At 39.3% G+C, this 19,272-nt stretch overlaps 1 protein-coding gene and 1 long non-coding RNA gene across 27 annotated transcripts in view; one reads left to right on the plus strand and one right to left on the minus strand.

The window, feature by feature from the left end:
* LOC120573258 (receptor-type tyrosine-protein phosphatase delta) overlaps window positions 1-19,272 on the minus strand; it is a 363,765-nt gene that overhangs the window by 185,493 nt on the left and 159,000 nt on the right. For all 26 annotated transcript variants that reach the window (XM_039822875.1, XM_039822879.1, XM_039822873.1 and 23 more), the window contains exon 8: window positions 2,943-2,990. The gene's annotated coding sequence lies outside the window, so the exon portion shown is untranslated. The remainder of the gene's footprint in view (window positions 1-2,942; window positions 2,991-19,272) is intronic.
* The window catches only part of LOC120573266, a 254,868-nt gene that overhangs the window by 174,840 nt on the left and 60,756 nt on the right, over window positions 1-19,272 (plus strand). The window lies entirely within an intron of this gene.

The raw sequence follows: 19,272 nt of genomic DNA on the forward strand, positions 1-19,272 counted from the left end.
TTGGTGTTAGGAAACCAATGTAAAACCCTGTTCAGTGACAAAAATGGGAGACTCTGAACAAATCACATCAAGTTTTCTGAACTTTTGCATCCCAGTGGGTTTAATATCATGGCAGAGATATCAATTTCAATCTGGAAAATCGCTCTTTTGTTTTTAAACATAATTTTGCATCTTTTCCAATGTGTCTGGAGATTTGTGTGTTGGTGTGACACCACAGATTAAGGAGCTAATGGAAAACTTGCCATCTTTTTGACTGTGTGCTGCAGTTGTTAGCATGCTTAAAGGAACACGCCGACTTATTGGGAATTTAGCTTATTCACCGTAACCCCCGGAGTTAGACAAGTCGATACATACCCTTCTCATCTCCGTGCGTGCTGTAAAGCTGTCTGACGGCTCCAGCGGCATCAGCCCATAACAGAACAGGCAGGTGAATGGTTCCAGTAATCCTACTGCTCCGTATAAGTGACAAAATAACGCCAACATGTTCCTATTTACATGTTGTGATTTGTAGAGTCACAGCGTGTACAAAAAACAACGTAACATGAGACACAGCCATCTTCTAACCGTAAACAAACCGGGAACTATATTCTCAGGCGGAAGAATATAGTACTTGGCCGGAGTGATATGCTCGCAGCAAGCCTGTCTGAGAATATAGTTCCCAGTTTGTTTACTGTTAGAAGATGGCTGTGTCTATGTTACGTTATTTTGACACGCTGTGACTCTATAAATCACAACATGTAAATAGGAACATGTTGGCGCTATTTGGTCACTTTCTAGTCGGAGCAGTAGGCTAGTTGGAACCAGTTACCTGCAGGATCTGTGCTGGGCTAAGCTAATGCTGGAGCCGTCAGACAGCGTTACAGCACGCACGGAGATGAGAAGGGTATGTATCGACTTGTCTTACTCTGGGGGTTACGGTGAATAAGCTAAATTCACAGTAAGTCGGCGTGTTCCTTTAAGTTAACTGGGAGCACGGGTATTTTAATGTCATTCTCCTATCACCTCCTAAGTGTATTCGCTTAATGTACAGTATCTCCCATGATCATCTGCTCAACATCATTTTAGCCATATTGCCGAGGTAAATCAATAAACAACACGATTTTATGAAAGAAAAACCATCCTTGTTGGCAATTTACAGCTAAAGAAAGGTTGTCTTTGTGCAGAACTGCAGCAGATTATCTGTTTCGCATGGATGATATTCAAAGTAAATGGTCATAAAGGCATCCTATGAACATGTACTGGCTTGAATCCAAACTCTCCATATTTGGCTTTTTCAATGTATTGCTACTACAGTTGCTAAAAACGGTTCTTCTACAACTCTCCCTGCATAAATCTGAAAAGGAGGGAGAAAAGAACAGTAGTTTGAGGTCAGAACAGAGACATTTCCCTGTATCACAACCAGGCTTCCAGTGTTTAACAAGTCAATAGAGACTGCTAGTTGACATTTGCTGGCAAATGTACACATTTAAATGTAATACCTCACGGGAGAAACTGAGAGAACTATACCAACACTTGGGTTTGTAACTGAGTATGTCACTTTAACCGAATTCTTCTCCATACACCACCACAGCATCGCTATTAAAGATACCACACCGGTCTGCAACACACTGCACTGATGGACACTACCCTGTAGATTGTACTTTATATAACCTAAATAATCTTGTATTACTGTATATATTTGACACTTTTTTTACCCAACCTTTTAGTACTGCACTTTTGCTTAGAAACAACTACAATGTATCACTCTAAGTTTTAACACTGTATACGATAAGAAAAAAACATTGTAAACCTTCAATATGTAGCAGATTTCTAATGGCTATGAACATCACTCTCACACAAATGACATCTCTCAGGTCAATCTTATAGTAAATAGTATGATTTCAGTAGTATGACAATCTTGTGTCATGTGTTGTACATGACCTTTTGAGGAGAATATGTAAGGTGACATTTATATTGTTTCCTTATAATGCTATTAATATGTAAAAAATGATCCAATTTGCTACAATGGTGCTAAACAAGGCAACCTGACATGCAGACACACTTTAATTTAAGCAGGGCTACAATTTGGTGTTTGTATGTGATTACTTTGTGCCATGTATCGTATGTGTGTCTGCGTGCATGTTTGTATCTAAAGGTGTGCATCTGCTTGTGTTCATGTGAAAGCAAATTGTTCACTGGACATATTGGTGCTCAGTATTAGTGGTCCACAGTGTGTGATGTTGGGAAATTAGATGGGAAACTTTGCAAATATACTGTATGCAGTACAGCAGTAAAGCAGTCATTAGTTTTAACAAGGGTTATATTACAAAACCTTTAATTTGTTGTATAGGCAACAGTGCATACTTTTCAAGTTGTTTGCTAGTGGAACACCGTACGTGCCTCAGTAAAGATGTCAAGGGCTGTTAATTTGTTGCAGTTATGACTTTTTGTCTTAGATTCACTGTAATGCATTTGACAGATGTAAGGGTGTCACATTCACTAAATGTGACAAACGGAGGGCACTTCCTACAGCACATATAAATCAGTTCACATACATGTTTAGAACCAAGCCAAGAACTGCAGCCCTGCACCTGGGACCTTATTGTACTGTAGTTTAACTGTGTTGTGCAACTTTTTGTATTGATATATTGTTATCCGTAGTTCTACAGTATAATGGCCAATCACTGATTTTGCATATTTGGTTGCATGTGATAAGCAAAAGTTGATTTTCACAATATTTAAAAACAGTGGCTGTATATCGTATAACAATGGAAAAACAGAGCAGTGATGTCATCAGGACTTGTAAATATTCAAAAATATCCATCTCACATCACCCATCTTAACTTACCTGTCCTCATCACCTCCACCAATATTCACATTTGAGTTATAATAGCCATTATAAAACCATACAGCTCTAAAGATAAACCACAGAGAGAAGAGTAAAAATCATTAGAGAGGCCTACCTTGAGGTCGAAGGTGTGAAAGTCATGGAACATTCTCCCTCCTGAGACCTGTGACAGAGTGAGGGGGGGTTGAGACGTCAGTCATAATTAGGCCACAGTGCAATTACAGAGCAGCTCCTCTGACAGTGATTGATCAATGAGGAACTCCCTTAATGAAGACAAGGACTCTGGGCCTCCCAGGAGCAAATTGGCAAAAGTAAGTAGTGGGAATAGTGTCCCAGATTGCTAAGGCACTAAGAGGATCATCCCGTCTGGGGCAGCAGTTTGTACAGGTGCGTGTCTGCTTTCATACTGTTGGAACAGAAGTCAAACTGAAGTAATCCCAAGACTATCAAAAGTTACAGGACGATTTTGTCCATCATGGCCACATTTTCCTAAATTCCAGCATACTTAATGATTCTGACATTTGTCTAGGCAAAAGTCACCTTCAGTGAAAAAGTGGAAGGACTATATATGGAGGAAAACATCTAATCCTTACCAAATTTAAACCTAGTAGATTGGTCCAGTGTCCCCATATTAAAGGTATCACATGGAGTTTTTGACCACTAGTAGCACTATGGAGCATTGTTTTTAAAAGTGGGTCCCCATCCTGTTAGTATTTCATGGATGAGTACACGCGGTGATGTAACCTGCAGTCCTTTCGATGGTTCCACATTTGAGCGACAAGTGGACAAAGATGGGTTTTAGTTTATTTTTGTGCTTGGTTTTTGATGCTAATACCGATAAGGACTGGCCAGATGTGTTTAGCTGCACTCCCATGAGTTGCAAACTGATCTGTGGCGCTTTTAACTTTGTTGCACAAAACAGGATGAACTTAAGGGCCACTTAAACATGACTGCCTCAGTTGGACTGTTAAGTGCAGCCTCATTGTTAAAACACCAGAGAACGAGGAAAGCAGGCCCTTGAGGCAAAAGCTTCATATGGCTCTGTTGAAATTTAGTTTTTGATTTTACCCTGTAATAAATTCCCCGACATATCTGGACTGCCTTGTAGTCTGACCTACCATAAGGAGGGACACATCTGCTTTCTGTTCTATTCATGCCATGTAACAAGGTGAGGGGGGTGCTTGCCAAAAACAGCCGGCCCTTCGAGGGAGGCATCTGACTGGTGCTTCAACTTTCTTCTTCTCCAAACTTCACAGTGTGGACACACACTTGCCAAGACTTGCTAGCACACATGCACACATTCAATGAATAATAAAAGGGCAGATATTCACAGGTTGCATGAAAAAAATAAATCTCATGTATTTTTGTCTGTAGAGAAATAGAAGAGTCTTTACACAAGGTTGACTGCATGACTCATATCAGTTGGGAACTGAATGGTGTACAGACTGGGAATTTGGCACATGTTTCACAGGAGTTAGTAATTAATAAGCAGCACACACTGGAACACATGCTGCGTATTAATAAGTGCAGGTGCATTTCACATATTTCAAGAGATGATAATTCATCAAATCAGTCATGTAAAATGACACATAGTTCATGACACATACACAGATTCTGTAAATAATCCTGTAAAAGAAATAGGTGTATATAGGTGATTGATTTAGAAACTGATTGCCAGTGGATGCAATGTCCCCATACAAAGAAGGCAACCTGATATGAAGTCATTTCTTTCATCTTTCTAGAAGCGCAGAGTATTGTATCTGAGTGATAACAAGCTCACAGTGCAGCTGTAAGTTCATACTGTACCCAACTGAGACTAGTTCAAACATGATGGCCTCAACCTGCTATTTCTCTACTTGAACATCAAGATTACAGAGCTCAAAGTAATGAAAGTGGCAAAGCCAAACACCCCAGGAGTGCACTGTGCCATGCAGTGCTATTTCCCCAACTCTCTTTCTTTTAAACAAAGTGTGCTCTTTCTTCTTTCAGTGTCTGCCTCCTCTCTCTCTCTCTCTCTCCCTCTCTCTCTCTCCCTCTCTCTCTCTCTCTCTCTCTCTCTGTCTCTCTCTCTCTCTGTCTCTCTCTGTACACCTTTAGTAGTTTTAATACATTTCCATTAATTTTGCTACTTCTGTGAGCACTGCAGCCTCATTTTACTGGCTTGTGTTGCACTTTGGTTCCCATAGAAACAAAGTCCAGTCACCGAATGGCTAAACTCTAAACACACTTATGTACATCAAGGTTACCTTTAGCCAGAGAGACGGAACATCCAAAGAACTACAACTGTGGATGGTTTGCATTTATGAAATTCATTCTATACATACATGAACATGCCCACACGTCACAACAGCTTTTACTGAATAATCTAACTTGTTGGAACCATTCAAAAATCTGCCTGAAAGTTTTAATTTCTAGCGTACTCCTGAACGTGTATTCACACAAGTTCAAGGTATGATGCTATCAGACACGACTGGAGATGTAATTACATTTTTAATACAGCAGAATAATTTCAAATCCTGTACTTTGACAGTGACCATTAGCCAAATCATATTTGATTGATCCCCTCCTTTATGAACTACATTTGATGTCGACAAGAAGGAATTAAGACCAAACAGAAGTGTCAGTTTTGATTCTATTTATTTCCAACCTAAGAATGTGGCCTATTTAGCTTTCACAACTGAAAATGACCTTTTCTATTCTTTTCTTTCTTCTTTAACTTTACTCTCTCTCTTTGTCTTGCTATCTATCTCCCTATAACTCTAAGTGACTGAGGATGGGGTGAATTTAATGATTTGATGTTAACAGTGAAATGGGTCCTTGGGAACTTCAACAGCTGAAAAGAGCAACCATTTGGCGGGCGGACCTGCTTGCCTCAGCACTTAGAGGCACACGTTTAAATGTTCGGCTTTCACCCGCAATGGCCCACAAGAGGGACGCCTGAAGGGGGTTGGGGGGAGGCTTGATGCTGAGGTCCTGGGGAATTGCATGGCCATTCATCACATTAATGAGTCATGTCACTTTATTTACAAAAAAGGGAGACTTTTTTTTTTTCTCATGGATAGTACCCACTATCATGATGCGGCATTCTGTTAATGTTGCCTGAAGTTAATCGAAAAAGGCAATGAAAGAATTAATCTACAGTAGCCCAGGTAGCCAGCTGAGTCGGGCTGATTGCTGCTGAATATCGGCACACTCGGTTGTATTCTGACACCAGAGATCCAAATTTGGCTGGGTTTTTGGGATGCGGACATGGGGGCGATTTGGGCTCAGAATCAGCTCCAGTTATTAACACTAAAGCTTTCGGCCAAAGGCGCCCCATTCATCCTACCTGCAGCATTAGTCTGTGAAACCAGCTGTGCCAGATTTGGGTCATGGTTGGGCCAGGCAATTTTGGCTAACTTGGGAATGTAAAAGTCTTCAGGTGTTTGGTTTGTATTCAAAATAGAAAATGGTTTGCTCTTTTATAACATGTACTAGCACATAGAAGCTCAACATGTACAGTATTTCATAGTAGCATACTGTAGAGCTAGCACCCCACATGGTGGTAAAAGGTCAAGGTGTTAGATCCCATTCCTGCCTGTGGATATACAGTGAAACAGCCTTGGTGCTGGTTAAGCACAAAGTCCAGTCCAACAGTTCTGCAAAGTCAGTCCCAGCTACTGTTCATATCATGCTGGTGTGCTATTACCACTAGCTTCCTCCCACACTTGGATTGCCTCATGAAAGCTCTGATACAGACAGGGCAGGAAGATTTAATTAGGAGTGTGAGAATATTGGAACTATATGACATTTTTCTTTGCGAGGAAATCCAAATCTGCGATATTACCATTTCAGGGGTGAGCGGATTTAAAGCACGATGGACTGATAAATTTCAGGACAGGGTGAAATAGATGAATCTCAAGTTATTTACCCTTTTTAATTGGAAATGTCTGTCACAGGGCAGCAAGCCGAGTCCTCTCCCAAGCCATTATCTGTCTGCCTTGATCATTTGCAGGTATTTTACGGAGAGTGATGTGCAGAGTGTCAACGGTAGCTATTGAATTTATTCCTGTTGGATTTTTATAGGCTTGAAAATACAAACGCTGAGGAGTGAAAAAGCTTGCAAAAGGTCAGCTTGGTAATCACATCACTACATTTACTTTCTCAGATTCACAGATGACAGAAAAGCTAAATTTAATTAACTTTTAAACTAAACTCTTAAGTTTGACAACCCCAGTAGAGTTCATATGATTAATCTGTCACCAGTTGAGCTTCAAATTTACTTTTGTGACTATCTTACTAGCAAGAACTGTGTTTTCAATAGACTTAAACAAGGTTCCTTTTAGCCAACCTTTGGGCTTCTCTCATAATTGCTCCCTAGGGTCCTGTCAATAGTTTCTACCTGCTCTTGAGCTCTCATTCCCGGGCTGTCATCCTTGCTCACTGCCTGTCTGGGCCCCTGAGTGACACAGAAGCGTCACAGGATGAGCTCTGTTGAAGGATATCTCTGGTTCCAAAGGAAGACACCACAGGGACACTGCAAGCCCGGTTGATGATGTCACACTTTGACAGTGGCGACTACTTGGGCTCACAACTGTTATCTGTAGCCTGCCCAGGGACTGTGAGTGTTTATGTGGGGTTGGGCACCATTGTGTATTAGCACGAGTATGTGTGTGAAACGCTTAACTAAAATGAGATCCAAACCGATATCCAGGGAAACTGCCAAACATAATACTCTTTACAAGGACCGTTTTGCTGTAAGCACAGAACATTCTTAGACTACACTGAGAATCGTCTCACACAAAGAAACAAATGTGCATTCTCTACCAACAAACAATTCAATGATCTCATCTCTTATTCATACAGCCCTATGAATTTTGACAGCACCAATGTCTGTGCTAACATAAAAATGATACCATAGCCAACCAAGTCACTCTAGTCTGCATTTGTCCCAGCAAAAGTGATTTGACCATGACAGTACTAAAAGCAACACTTTTGTTGCAATCTTCTACCCCCACGAACATGGATCTCGTGTGACTGCACATTGGCTGCTGTCCACAGTGTCTAACAGCAGCACATAAAGGCTCATTTGCACCATCTGCCAGTGGAGGTGACAGGGGCCACTCAAGTGCCAAGGGGCTATTGAAAAAAGAAAAGAAAAAAAGGTACAGCTGCCACAATCTACCTGCTCTTCTGCTTTGCTCTCTATGGAATATTTCTTGGTTAAATTGGTCTTTTGGTGGCTTTTGAAGGCCAGCGGTGATGAAAGACTGAGACATTGTGTGGTTGCACACAGTCTCAGCAGGGATTAGCACTTGTTAGCTAATGTTCTGAGCTGTTTGTGGTGACAGGAGGTTGTGGGAAAGGTCTGCTTTACTTAGAGTGTGAGTGTATTTGACTGCTATACTGTATAGTGAAGCTAAATGGGCAGTATTTCCAGGAGGAATGGTGTTTAGCCATGCTAGAAGTATGGATGAAATATATTAACAACTATTGAAAGGATTACAATGAAGTCTTGCACATACATTCATTTCCCTGGCTGGCAGGATGAATCCTAATGACTTTGGTTATCCCCTGTCTTCTCCTCGAGCACCACCATGACGTTGACGTTCTTATTTTTTTGTGAAATGTATCCACAACTATCTAATATAAGATGGATCGCTATGAAGTTTGGTATAGATTTTCATGGTTTCCAGAGGATGAATCCTAATAACTTTGGTGATAACCTGCATTTTCCTCTAGTGCCACCATGATGTTGACATTTAAGTTTTTAGTAAAATGTCTCTACAACTGTTGGGTTTATTGTCATGGGATTTGGTGCAGACATTCATGTCACCCTCAGGATGAATTATAATTACTTTGGTGATCCCCTGAAGTTTTATGTAGTGCCACCATTAGATCAAAATTGTAATGTCCAGTATTTGAGTTTATGACCAAATACCTACAAAACTAATAACATTCCCATCATAACTGTGAGAATGTCAGCATGCTAACACTAACATTGAGCTCAAAGCACCACTGTGCCTAATTACAGCCTCACAGAGCCGCTAGCATGGCTGTAGATTCTTATTCTTGTTGTATTGAGATTCCGCACTGGACTGATTTCAATGCAGAATTTGATACATCTGTCACATCTTTAGTTCATTTGAACTCTTGATTGTCAGTGTTGAAGAAGGTGTTCCCGTAAGTTGCAAATGTACAACTAGACAGTTGTAGACAAATGTTGGTGTGCCAACCCCCTCTGTGAACTGCTGATGAAGCGAGGGATTCCACTTTGATGGTAATTTGAGCATAGACATTCTTAGACAAGGATATTTCATGAGGGTTGATTCTGTCCCTTCACATCTCTCTCAGGACTTCACACTTCCAGAAACTTCCTAACAAAGTTAGTGATCGTTGGTGCAATGTGTCATGCTTCTGACGGTTTGATTGTTTCTGTGTTTTCACATTCAGAGGAGCGGAGAGAAAAAGAGAGCTTCATGTGTTGCTCAAGGTCCTTTTAGATACTCCCCATCCCACATCTCCCCGCACAATTAATTTTATCTTTGGGGTATTATCAAGAGGGAGCCTGGCAAAGCAGCATGACAGAAAAACGGCCCAGAACCCCGAGGCACAGGGTGGGAATTAATCTGTTTGACAAGATCTCTCACAAACGATTTGCCTAGCTTTCCTTCAGTTGGATGTTGCCACTACCCTGCATATCGGAGGGGGTGAAGAATAAGCATGTTTCAAACATAATGCGGACTGAATCGACTTTAAACGTTCAAGTGAGCAGTGCCAGGGTGTTGTTGATGTGTTTGAAACATAAGGAAAACATGCAGCCCTTACAGGTGTTGGGTGTTGGGACAACCTTAGTGGTATGCTTGTCAAGTGGGCATTAGCATTGTTCATATCAACAATTCAGCCACAATGATGAATTCCTATCATGGCCAGCTTACATTATTTTCTCCACAAAGCAGAATGCCGTCCTGAATCAATCTCCCAAAAATGGTTAGCCTTGTTCTTCTCACACTTTCAAAACTATTGACATCAAGCAGACGTTTGATGCATTGTCTGGGATGCAGAAAATTAATCAAAGTAATGATTGAATAATTATCTCAAGTGCAATTAATTAAACAATGAACTCATCTTGAACAGCTGTCCTAGCTTCAACACTTAATCACTTGTGAGAATTACCAAACACAAATGGAGGACGCCGAGTGCATGCAATAATCTCTGCAAAGTGCATTGTTTACAAACAGTAATTAATATCACACCGTGTATTAGCAGGCTAAGTGACTGCAGTACACTTCTATAATTGTACCAGAGAGAGTTGGGGTTCTTCCCCACTCTTGCTTCAGACACCTCTTGTTAAGACTGGAGACATAAGACTGAGTGCTAACAGTATAGGCCATATTCCAAAAATTCAACACAGATTCAAGTTTGTTATTCCGTGTTTTATGGGTGCCATAATGCCAAAAACACATCCTCCTCCATCGCAAAATCTATGAGTTAACCTACTGAATGTCCTGGACACCATTAACCTGATAAATCATGCTCATATCACTTTCTACCCACATACTGTAAAATGGATTTATGTTTCTGTCTGATAATGTAACAAAGTTCCCACTATATTTGTTGGCAGAGAACTGCCAAAAAAGTGCTCTCTTAGTGTCTCTTGAAGGGATAGTTGTACCCACGCCAGTGTGGGAGTCTGTGGCATTCTACGATGAGGTCATTTCGGGCATCACATAGACTGCTTTTCATGGTCCATGGAGCCTGACAGTCACAGCGGACTCAAGGAAATGGTCTGTGTGGTTCTGACATATGTGGGACCTATCTTCGACAGACTAGCGTCTGGAAGCATGAATGAAGATTGGCAACGTGTAGCACCAGGTAGCAGACAGCCTAAAAATTAACGGAAGAACGGTCACTAACATGTGATATATGGTCTTTTATGGGATAAGTTATGATTTACTGATTACAATAACACTGCAGATCTGTAGTTTAGTTCAGCACAATGTACTGCTGGATTATGACACACACACATTATTATAATATCAGTAATTACATGCACTTATTATAGCATATATGGTGCTATTGTCCTAAGAATATAAAACCATTGTAGGATTCTGAATATGAAAAAGGATAATTACCATATTCATTATAATTTTAATATCAGTACTGTACCTTTTTAGTGAGGACCGTACCATCCGAGAACAAGTGAGATACTACAGTAATTAAAATAAGCTTAGTGCAAACTGTGTGCGTCACTGCTTTTTCCCTCTTCTGAACTAAAATGGCCATGTATAATGACAACATAGAAAATGAAATGCCTCAGAGGTAGGAGATAATCAATACAGCGGTGGTGGTCTTTTACTGTGCCGGACAAAGGTTACCGTTTAATTAATATAAAGTTGTGTATTCTCTCTGTGTACATAGTGTGCAGAATGTGTACGTGAATTAAAATGGACAAAATCACTGTTTAGGGACATTGCTGCCCAACCTAGCATAAAAATAATCAACTTAAGTGTACACAAAAATGTTGAAAAGTTATTTGTAAGATGAGGGTACACAGTGTGGTTTTATTCTAAAATTACATTTCTCATAGAATTGTGTTGAAAGAGCATTTAAACGAAAGAACAATAAAGAATTGATGAACATAACACTAAGCCTAGACAATGGACATACATCTGCATTTTAAGACACCATTTCTTGAAATAAAATAGCAACCAACTTTATCAATTAATAAAAGAAAAGCAATTATCTTGAATTGTGTCTATGGTAGAACTGTGGATTTCAGTGAAACAGTGTTGAAGCTGTTGTAGTTGCATCTTCTTTGTTGCCTTTTTCTTGCTTAATTTTCTGTCTGTCTTTGTTTTCATATATTTATGTCACGCTGGTTATAATACTCTTAATATCTTCAGAGAGAAAAGAAGAATTGCAGACTAAGTTTAAATTCCTCCAAGTGCGGAATCATTCTGGGTTGATATGAGTGGAAGCGCGTGTGTGGGTGTGGGTGGGTGGGTGCATGCATATGTATGTACTGTATGTGTAGATTTTGTTCATGTAAAAAATGGATCAACCACTATTTTAGTTTTGAACTTTTCTTTTTTAAGTGTGTGTGTGATTCGGATCCGGTTAGCATATATGCATCACTTTTGCTTATCTGTGTTTTTTAAAAGAAAACCTACTAAAAAGTAAACAACAACAAAAAAAAGAAAAACCTAAGTTTAAAGTACACATTCATTTTGTTGCTTGTCGCAAGGAAAACATCCAGTCACTTTGATCATTTTATTGTTTGTCCAAGCAGAGTGCTTTGTTGGAATCGATTTCCCTCCAGTATAATTGGTGTCATGCCTGGTTTGGCTAAATAAGCCATTACACCAGTAGATACTCTGGGAAACTAAAAGGGCATTGCTGACACTTTGCTTAAGAATATACTAAGCAATTACTTAGACAAAAAAGGTTTTGGGGGCATTATGCACTACTAAGCTCTTTGCACAATTTGTAGTAGTATTAATAGGAATTACTCACACTTAGTCGAGATATATCAGTGATCTAATCACACGTCTCTTGTTCCGATTTGTCTGTGATTTCTGTGTGTTATTTTGTGCATTATATACAATGTCAACCACGTTATTTGCTTTTAGTTGTTGTTGTTGTTTTCCCTGCAATCATGCATAGTTCATGTAACATTCACATCACGAATGGCAGTAACATTTGCTGTTACCAAATTCTGCAATATATCAACTCACTTGTATGTTTTTAGCAAACTTTTACTGTAATTGAAGCACATTACCAAAAAATGGGTTCACCTCTGATCAATCAGTCACGCTCAGTGAAAGTCTGTAAAACCCCAATTCACTGTCAGCTATCCAGAGGAGCTTAATATATATTGTGTTAACAGAAACGTTCAAGGTTATAAGGTTAATATCTGGCAGTGACTACAATTCTCTATGCTATTGTAGCAGCACACAGTCTGTCTGTCAGTCTCTCTCTCTCTCTCTGTCTCTCTCTCTCTCTCTCTCTCTCTCTCTCTCGTTGTCTCTCATCCACAATAGTGTTATTGTGTGAGTGCACACTCACACAGATGCACACACACTCATGGCACTCTCTCTCCTCCCTTCAGTGTGTTGCAGCACAGCCATCCATCCAAACCCGTAGACCATGAAATTAGGTTAAGACGTAAGGCTGTGAATGACACAGGTGTGGATACAAATGAGAACATCCGAATGAAGAAGTACAGATCCTAGACGGCTGATACTGTAGTGGTTATGGGCATTCAGAATTATATTTCCAGCTTCCTCCTTCCATTTTATTTAGCCCACTTTTCCTGTTGTGTATTAGTGGTCAAGACAGGGCATTAGCATACATGCTGGGAAGCTGTGTGTTAGGATATTAGGAGTTCTGTCATATTCCAAATCTCATTTCCCATAGAAAACTTTAAAGTTGCTCAAGCTTGTCTGTACTCCTCTACTTTCTTGTATAAATAGGAGCATTTCCTTTTTTTCCCCTTTTTTAAATACATCCAGATTCTACAGTATTGTTCTTTTTCCCTCCATGTACAACAAATGAAAAGCACAATGGCAATACTTGCAGCTCCTTCTTTATGACAAAATGAATGTACTAACCGTATCGCCAGACAGAACTCTGGTATTGGACATATGTGCTTAACCTGGGATTCAGTCACAACATTCTTTGCCTTATAAACATCATAAAAAGTAGAGGTATGGTCACAGTTAAGCAACTAAAACTGATTATTGTGAAACGGATTGATTGAAAGCCAATTGTTTTTCCAAAGTATTTCCTCCAGTGGCACATTCAATAGAACATACAATTGCTGGGAGACTGGGCTGAATATCTGCTGCCTTTAGTGATACAGATGTAAACCAACATGGCGATGTTAAGTGAACTGTGCGTTGATCACAGTGAGGATGTCATGGAATTTCATTTAAATGTGAGCTGTGTGAAATATTTTTTATTTCACAATAAAATGTACATTTTCTGATTATGCTATATAAAAGATTATGCTGCTTTTATACTGCTCAATAGGGAAGAACAGTTATTTAAGGGAACATTATTTCCTTAAGTGCTATAAACTGCTGATTAAAGGTACAGTATAGAGAGGCAAAGTAAATTAGTGTTCTGACAATCCCAAATTTTGGCTGTTGCTGAACATGCTTGTTGATTGAGAGTACTGCATTAAGAAAGAAGTCAAGACCAATTGGTTAAAGATGATTGATTACATAAAGGCAAGTCAATAAAGGTGGGTTTTTGGGAGTGATTTAAACAGTAGTAGTGATTTGGCAAGCCTAAGCTTCAAGCTGCACAGGCCTTTCCAAAGAGCATTAATGGCAAACACCTAATCAATCTAGACTTTGGAACAGCCAGCCATATTAGAGTTTTTTCTGTGTATAGTGGAGAAGTGAAGCTCTTCTCTCGATGTTTCAATCTTTTTTATTTTTTCCTTACATAATACAAGAGAGAGAATCTGACAAGACAAACACTTGCAGTGCTGTTAAAACATCAGACTCGTAATCAAAGTGCTGTAGAAACGGTCACAGCTTTTGAAATCAACCACAACTGGAGCTGTTAATGTGAGAGCACCATATTGACTATTGCTTTTACTATAATAGCTACTGAACTGTGTATCAGCTAGGCTTTGCTAATGTCTGCAGTCCTTCAAATCCCACTGAGTTTAAACATGAACATTTTGTACTCCAATAGGTGTATATTGATACAAAAGACTGCTGAGCACTTAAAAGGGAATGAAATATGTGCAATGGTGAATGTGGTATCAGCTGAATGTGATTTTGATTGATAGGCCCTTTGGGGCCATGTGGGGTGCACGAAAGAGAGAGTGAGGAATGAATTTGCCAACTAATGATCCATTCTGTCTTGAATTATGGTTAACCTGGGTATTCAAGATAGCATGACAGCGAGAATGAAGGGGTGGAGGTGTGAGTGGAAATGGAATGTCAATCAAGGAAAACAAACCTTGTACACTATAGCTCAGGTTTAGCTAATTGCATAGGAAGGCTTCAGCAAACTGTGTTATATACAGTATAAACATAGATACATGTAACAGTATAGTTCTATGCATAGCCATATATGCACAGTCAGTATGAAATGAATAGACATGTGGCAAATCAGCTCATTTAATCTGTCAACTGTGCTTGTCTGCGCGCGCACACACACACACCCACACACACACACACACACAATACACATAATACATAAGCACTTGTGTGATGCCAAAGGGTCAAGTGGTTTTCATTGTGTGCTATGAAAAGTCCTGACGCTAGCTAATATTTCCTGATGTGTTCTTTTTATTTGCATACTGGGTGCTGCCTCAGCCAGCTTCTATTGTCAGAGCTTTCTATTTGAATGTCAACACTATTATTACAGCAGGTGATGCAACAGCAGGTGTCTCTCTGCCTGTGTGTCTTCTTGTGTCTTTGTGCCTCTCTCTCAGCCTCTCCTGCTTTCCTTCCCTCAGTTTTGTTTAACAGCTATCATTATGTGTCTGCCAAATGGAATCCACTTGGAATCCACTATTTCTACCCTCTGCAAACATCTCTATTTTTTTAGGCCTGACATTCTACCGCTCTTTCCCATTCACTCTGACCATAATAGGTGAAACGGAGAAAGCTCCTCGTTGCTGTCTTGCCTCTCTTTTCCTATTGTTTACAGCCAAAGCCTTGACAGTGTTGCTTCAGACTTGCTTGGGGAAAATGGACACTTTGACATTTCACACCCTGAAATGTGGCAGCGCATGGTATTACTAGTAAACACTGTTCATTACTGCCTTGACAGCTGATGACCAAGATGCAACCCTCTTGCAGCTGCCTCTGCCAAGACTGCACACAAACGGGACTTTCTAACTTCAAGATGTTCCGAGCGATCAAGGCTGAGAGGCTTTTCTATTTTCTTATCCTGTGCTCTTCTGTCTCCTTGTCCTTACTTTCAACCATGTAATCAAGTGCACTTTATTGCTGTCATGTCTGCATAGGTCTGACTATATTTTCAACTCGTCCTTTATTGATGTTGAGAGACTTCAGGGGTTTTGAAATGGGAAGGAAATTATGATGGATTACCTTTTACAACAGAGAGAATGGCTAAATAAATAATTTCTTTATATATATATATATATATATATATATATATATATTATAATTTGACTTATTATATTTTGTAATAACAGTAGCAATAACATTAATTACTCTGCCATCATGAAGTTTCCTGTCAAAAGCAATGACGATTTTAGGATGAGTCATTTATAGAGGTGTGACGAGATCAATACAAGAGCAGCCTACTTGTTTACTGCCGCAATTAAACGCTTGGTTAAGGTGTAACCTTGGTTCTCTGAGTAATAACTGTTTCAGTCATATCTATTCATTTAAGTTTTCTTTAAAATAGTGTTAAAATCTCATCTCGTTCTCGTGAACCCAATCTCGTGTCTCATCTCGTGGGTTAAGTGTCTCGTAACACGCCTAGTCACTTATCTTGGGCCTATCCATAAGTCAGTAAGGTTTTTATTTGAATTACTTGTAAAATGTTCGGTTGTAAAATTGAATAAACAAAAATGAATTATATATCATTGGAGTATGTATTCTACCAAATGATTAAGACTCTAGCTGCAACTATGACATAGCTGTAAAAAGGCTCTTATTATACACTGATATTTTTTATTCTTCAGTTTGTTCAAAATGTCATTTTAAGTCGGCATAGATTTGGCAAGCACACTTTAATGAATCTGAAGTGGTTTGGATTGCTTAGATACTATCACTCCTTCATGATTTACAAGAGGGAGTAAAGTGATTTCATTTTCTTATAGATTTTAATCTGCCCCTCCACTAAGGTGCACAGCTGTTTGCCATGCTTACAGGAATACCTTAGGCTACAAAACATGCCCAAATGATTCCCAATTAAATGTGATTTTATGAAGGTTTTAGTGAGATTGGTTGATTAGTTAAATTCTTTGTCAATATGCGACAAAATTGATTGTAGAAAACATGACCCAATCAAGACTTGTCAAATCGTGAGGATAAGACCTATGCTTTTTGTCAATTCGGCTATTTCTGTGAGTACACTGCATGCTGTACAATTTGTACACTATTTACTCATTTGTGTAGTGTGTACATTTTACAGGGTAGTGTTGACAGGGTACGGGCTTGTTTTCTCAATATCCAACTACAGTGTAGTGGTACGTATTTAAAAAAAGCACATGAACTTACATTTAAATAGTTTGTTGTTTGCTGTTTTAATCCCATCCGCTGCAGCTTCCTTGCACACCATTTTCACAAGTTTGAAAAAACATTGGTGGTCCCGTAGCTATACAGTATATAATGCAAATACAAAAAGAAAATGTGTATATGCAAGAGAAATAATGATAATGTATAGTATAATGCATATGGTTACCCTATAAACCAAGAGGGACAGATTCGCTTTTGATATTTTAACCAATCACTCAAAGAGAAAAACTAGATTAAAGTTGTTCAAATGTTTGCTCTCAAGATGATCTGTTTAGAACCGTAGAGTGCTGTAAATTGAAAATGAGAGGAATATGAAGGAATTTTCAACAAAAAGGAAAGATTGTAGTTGAAGTAGCAATTACATTTCTAATAAGATTGCTAAATAGCCACTTCTACAAAAGTAGAACTCCAGACCTGTGCAGTCTTTGTACAAGAAATACAAATTTTCATTTTAAGTGGCCCAAAAGAAGAGACAGTGTTTATATTTATTAGTTAATGGTTTTCATATTGAAAGTGTCCATACAGTAATTGGAACACATATTCTCTTGAGCTACACATTGATTTTCAGCCTAATTTCATTTGTTTCCCATTTAGAAGGGACATTTCATATCTGGATAATGCAATTTGATTTTCTGGTACGGATTATTAACCATAGTTTATCAGACTTGGTCAATAGTATTGGCGGTGTGGAGATATATTGTATTCAAGGCTAACCTGCTGCAAGGCTTAAGCATAGTATACATTCTATTAAGGTTAAACGCATATATAGCGTACAATAACCACACCTGATGCATTTGTTTGGATAAGCAAAATATAAGTGTTAATTATACCTATGATAGATTTATGGGTGAGTTTTGAGATTTAAATAATAGATTTGACCATGAATCCCTTGGCATTTATCAATGATGTAACCAATAACCAATCAGCGAAGTGCATTGATCTGTAGCCAAACATGATTCAGGGTGGTCAGTGTGTGAAATTTCTATGGTGATGATTTTGATGTCTGAGAGTAGACAATTGGGCAGCTTGCACCTCCTGTAATATTCAAATTTAAAAACTAGAAGGGGCATACTTATAGGTCTTCTGCAACATAAACTATAATGTGAATTTTCAGTAATCATATCATACATTTTTACAAATGACTCATAGTTTTTAAATGTATATTCTATAAATATGGGAGTATTATAATCTATAGTAAATATAATATATGCTGCTGTCATTTGACCTTTGACATCATTGAATAGACATACACCAGCCTATTTATTGCATTTTGTGTCATAAATAATGTTATTAAGAACAAAGGAATGGTATGCAAAAACATGCACACTAAAGAAGGAAAGCCACAGGTTGAGTCTGTATGATAAACCTGGTAGAAACGAAGTCTAGATTATGCACATATCATATTATCTTACATGTTTACCCTTGAAACTACTGTATATGCCCAAACTGTGCCTATGCCATTAATGTCAAATGACATATGAGTTTAATCACTGTAGAGATATGGAATCCATCTTGGCACAACTAAGCATTTTAATGATAGTCACTAATCTCATTCACATCTGCAAAATTTCCAGTTCAGTGGCTGAGTTTTCTCATATCCGGTGGGACTAGGAATGCCACTTTTTCTTCCCATCGAAGCAACAGCAATATTGCATGTCGTCTAAGTATATGCAAAGCATTTCCCATTTTCCTTCAACAGCACTCACTCTCAGCAGCCATGGCAAATATCATTAAATGCCCTGCTAACACCCTACCCCCTCTCTACACACTCACACATATACACAAACAAACATGGCACAAACACGACCGTCCCTTCTCTCTACCCATACTCATTTTCCCCCTTCTTTTCTTCCTGGCTATCACTCAGTGGCAGTGTGCGAGGGAAAGGGAGTGCATTGATCTGCCAAAGTGAGCAGCCATTTCACAGGGTGAGTCTGCGCGGCGCTCCTGTCCCTGAATGGGAATTGCTCATTTCACCTGGCCGCCTTGCCTTTAGCAGACTAGTGGGAAGCCCTGCTAGAGAGGTACAGAGGGAGGGAGGGAGGGCAGCAGTCAGGGCCCAGGTCAGGGCTTGGCAGGCAGCAGATAAGAGCTCCTCATGCTGCTCCATGCACTTACCACTGCTGCTGGAGCTCAGCCTATCTCTCCCTCCCTCTCTCTCTCTCTCTCTCTCTCTCTCTGTCTCTCTCTCTCTCTCTCTCTGTCTGTCTTTCTCTCTCTCTCTGTCTG

Source organism: Perca fluviatilis, chromosome 14 (genome assembly GCF_010015445.1).
Source record: "Perca fluviatilis chromosome 14, GENO_Pfluv_1.0, whole genome shotgun sequence".
NCBI lineage: Eukaryota > Metazoa > Chordata > Actinopteri > Perciformes > Percidae > Perca > Perca fluviatilis.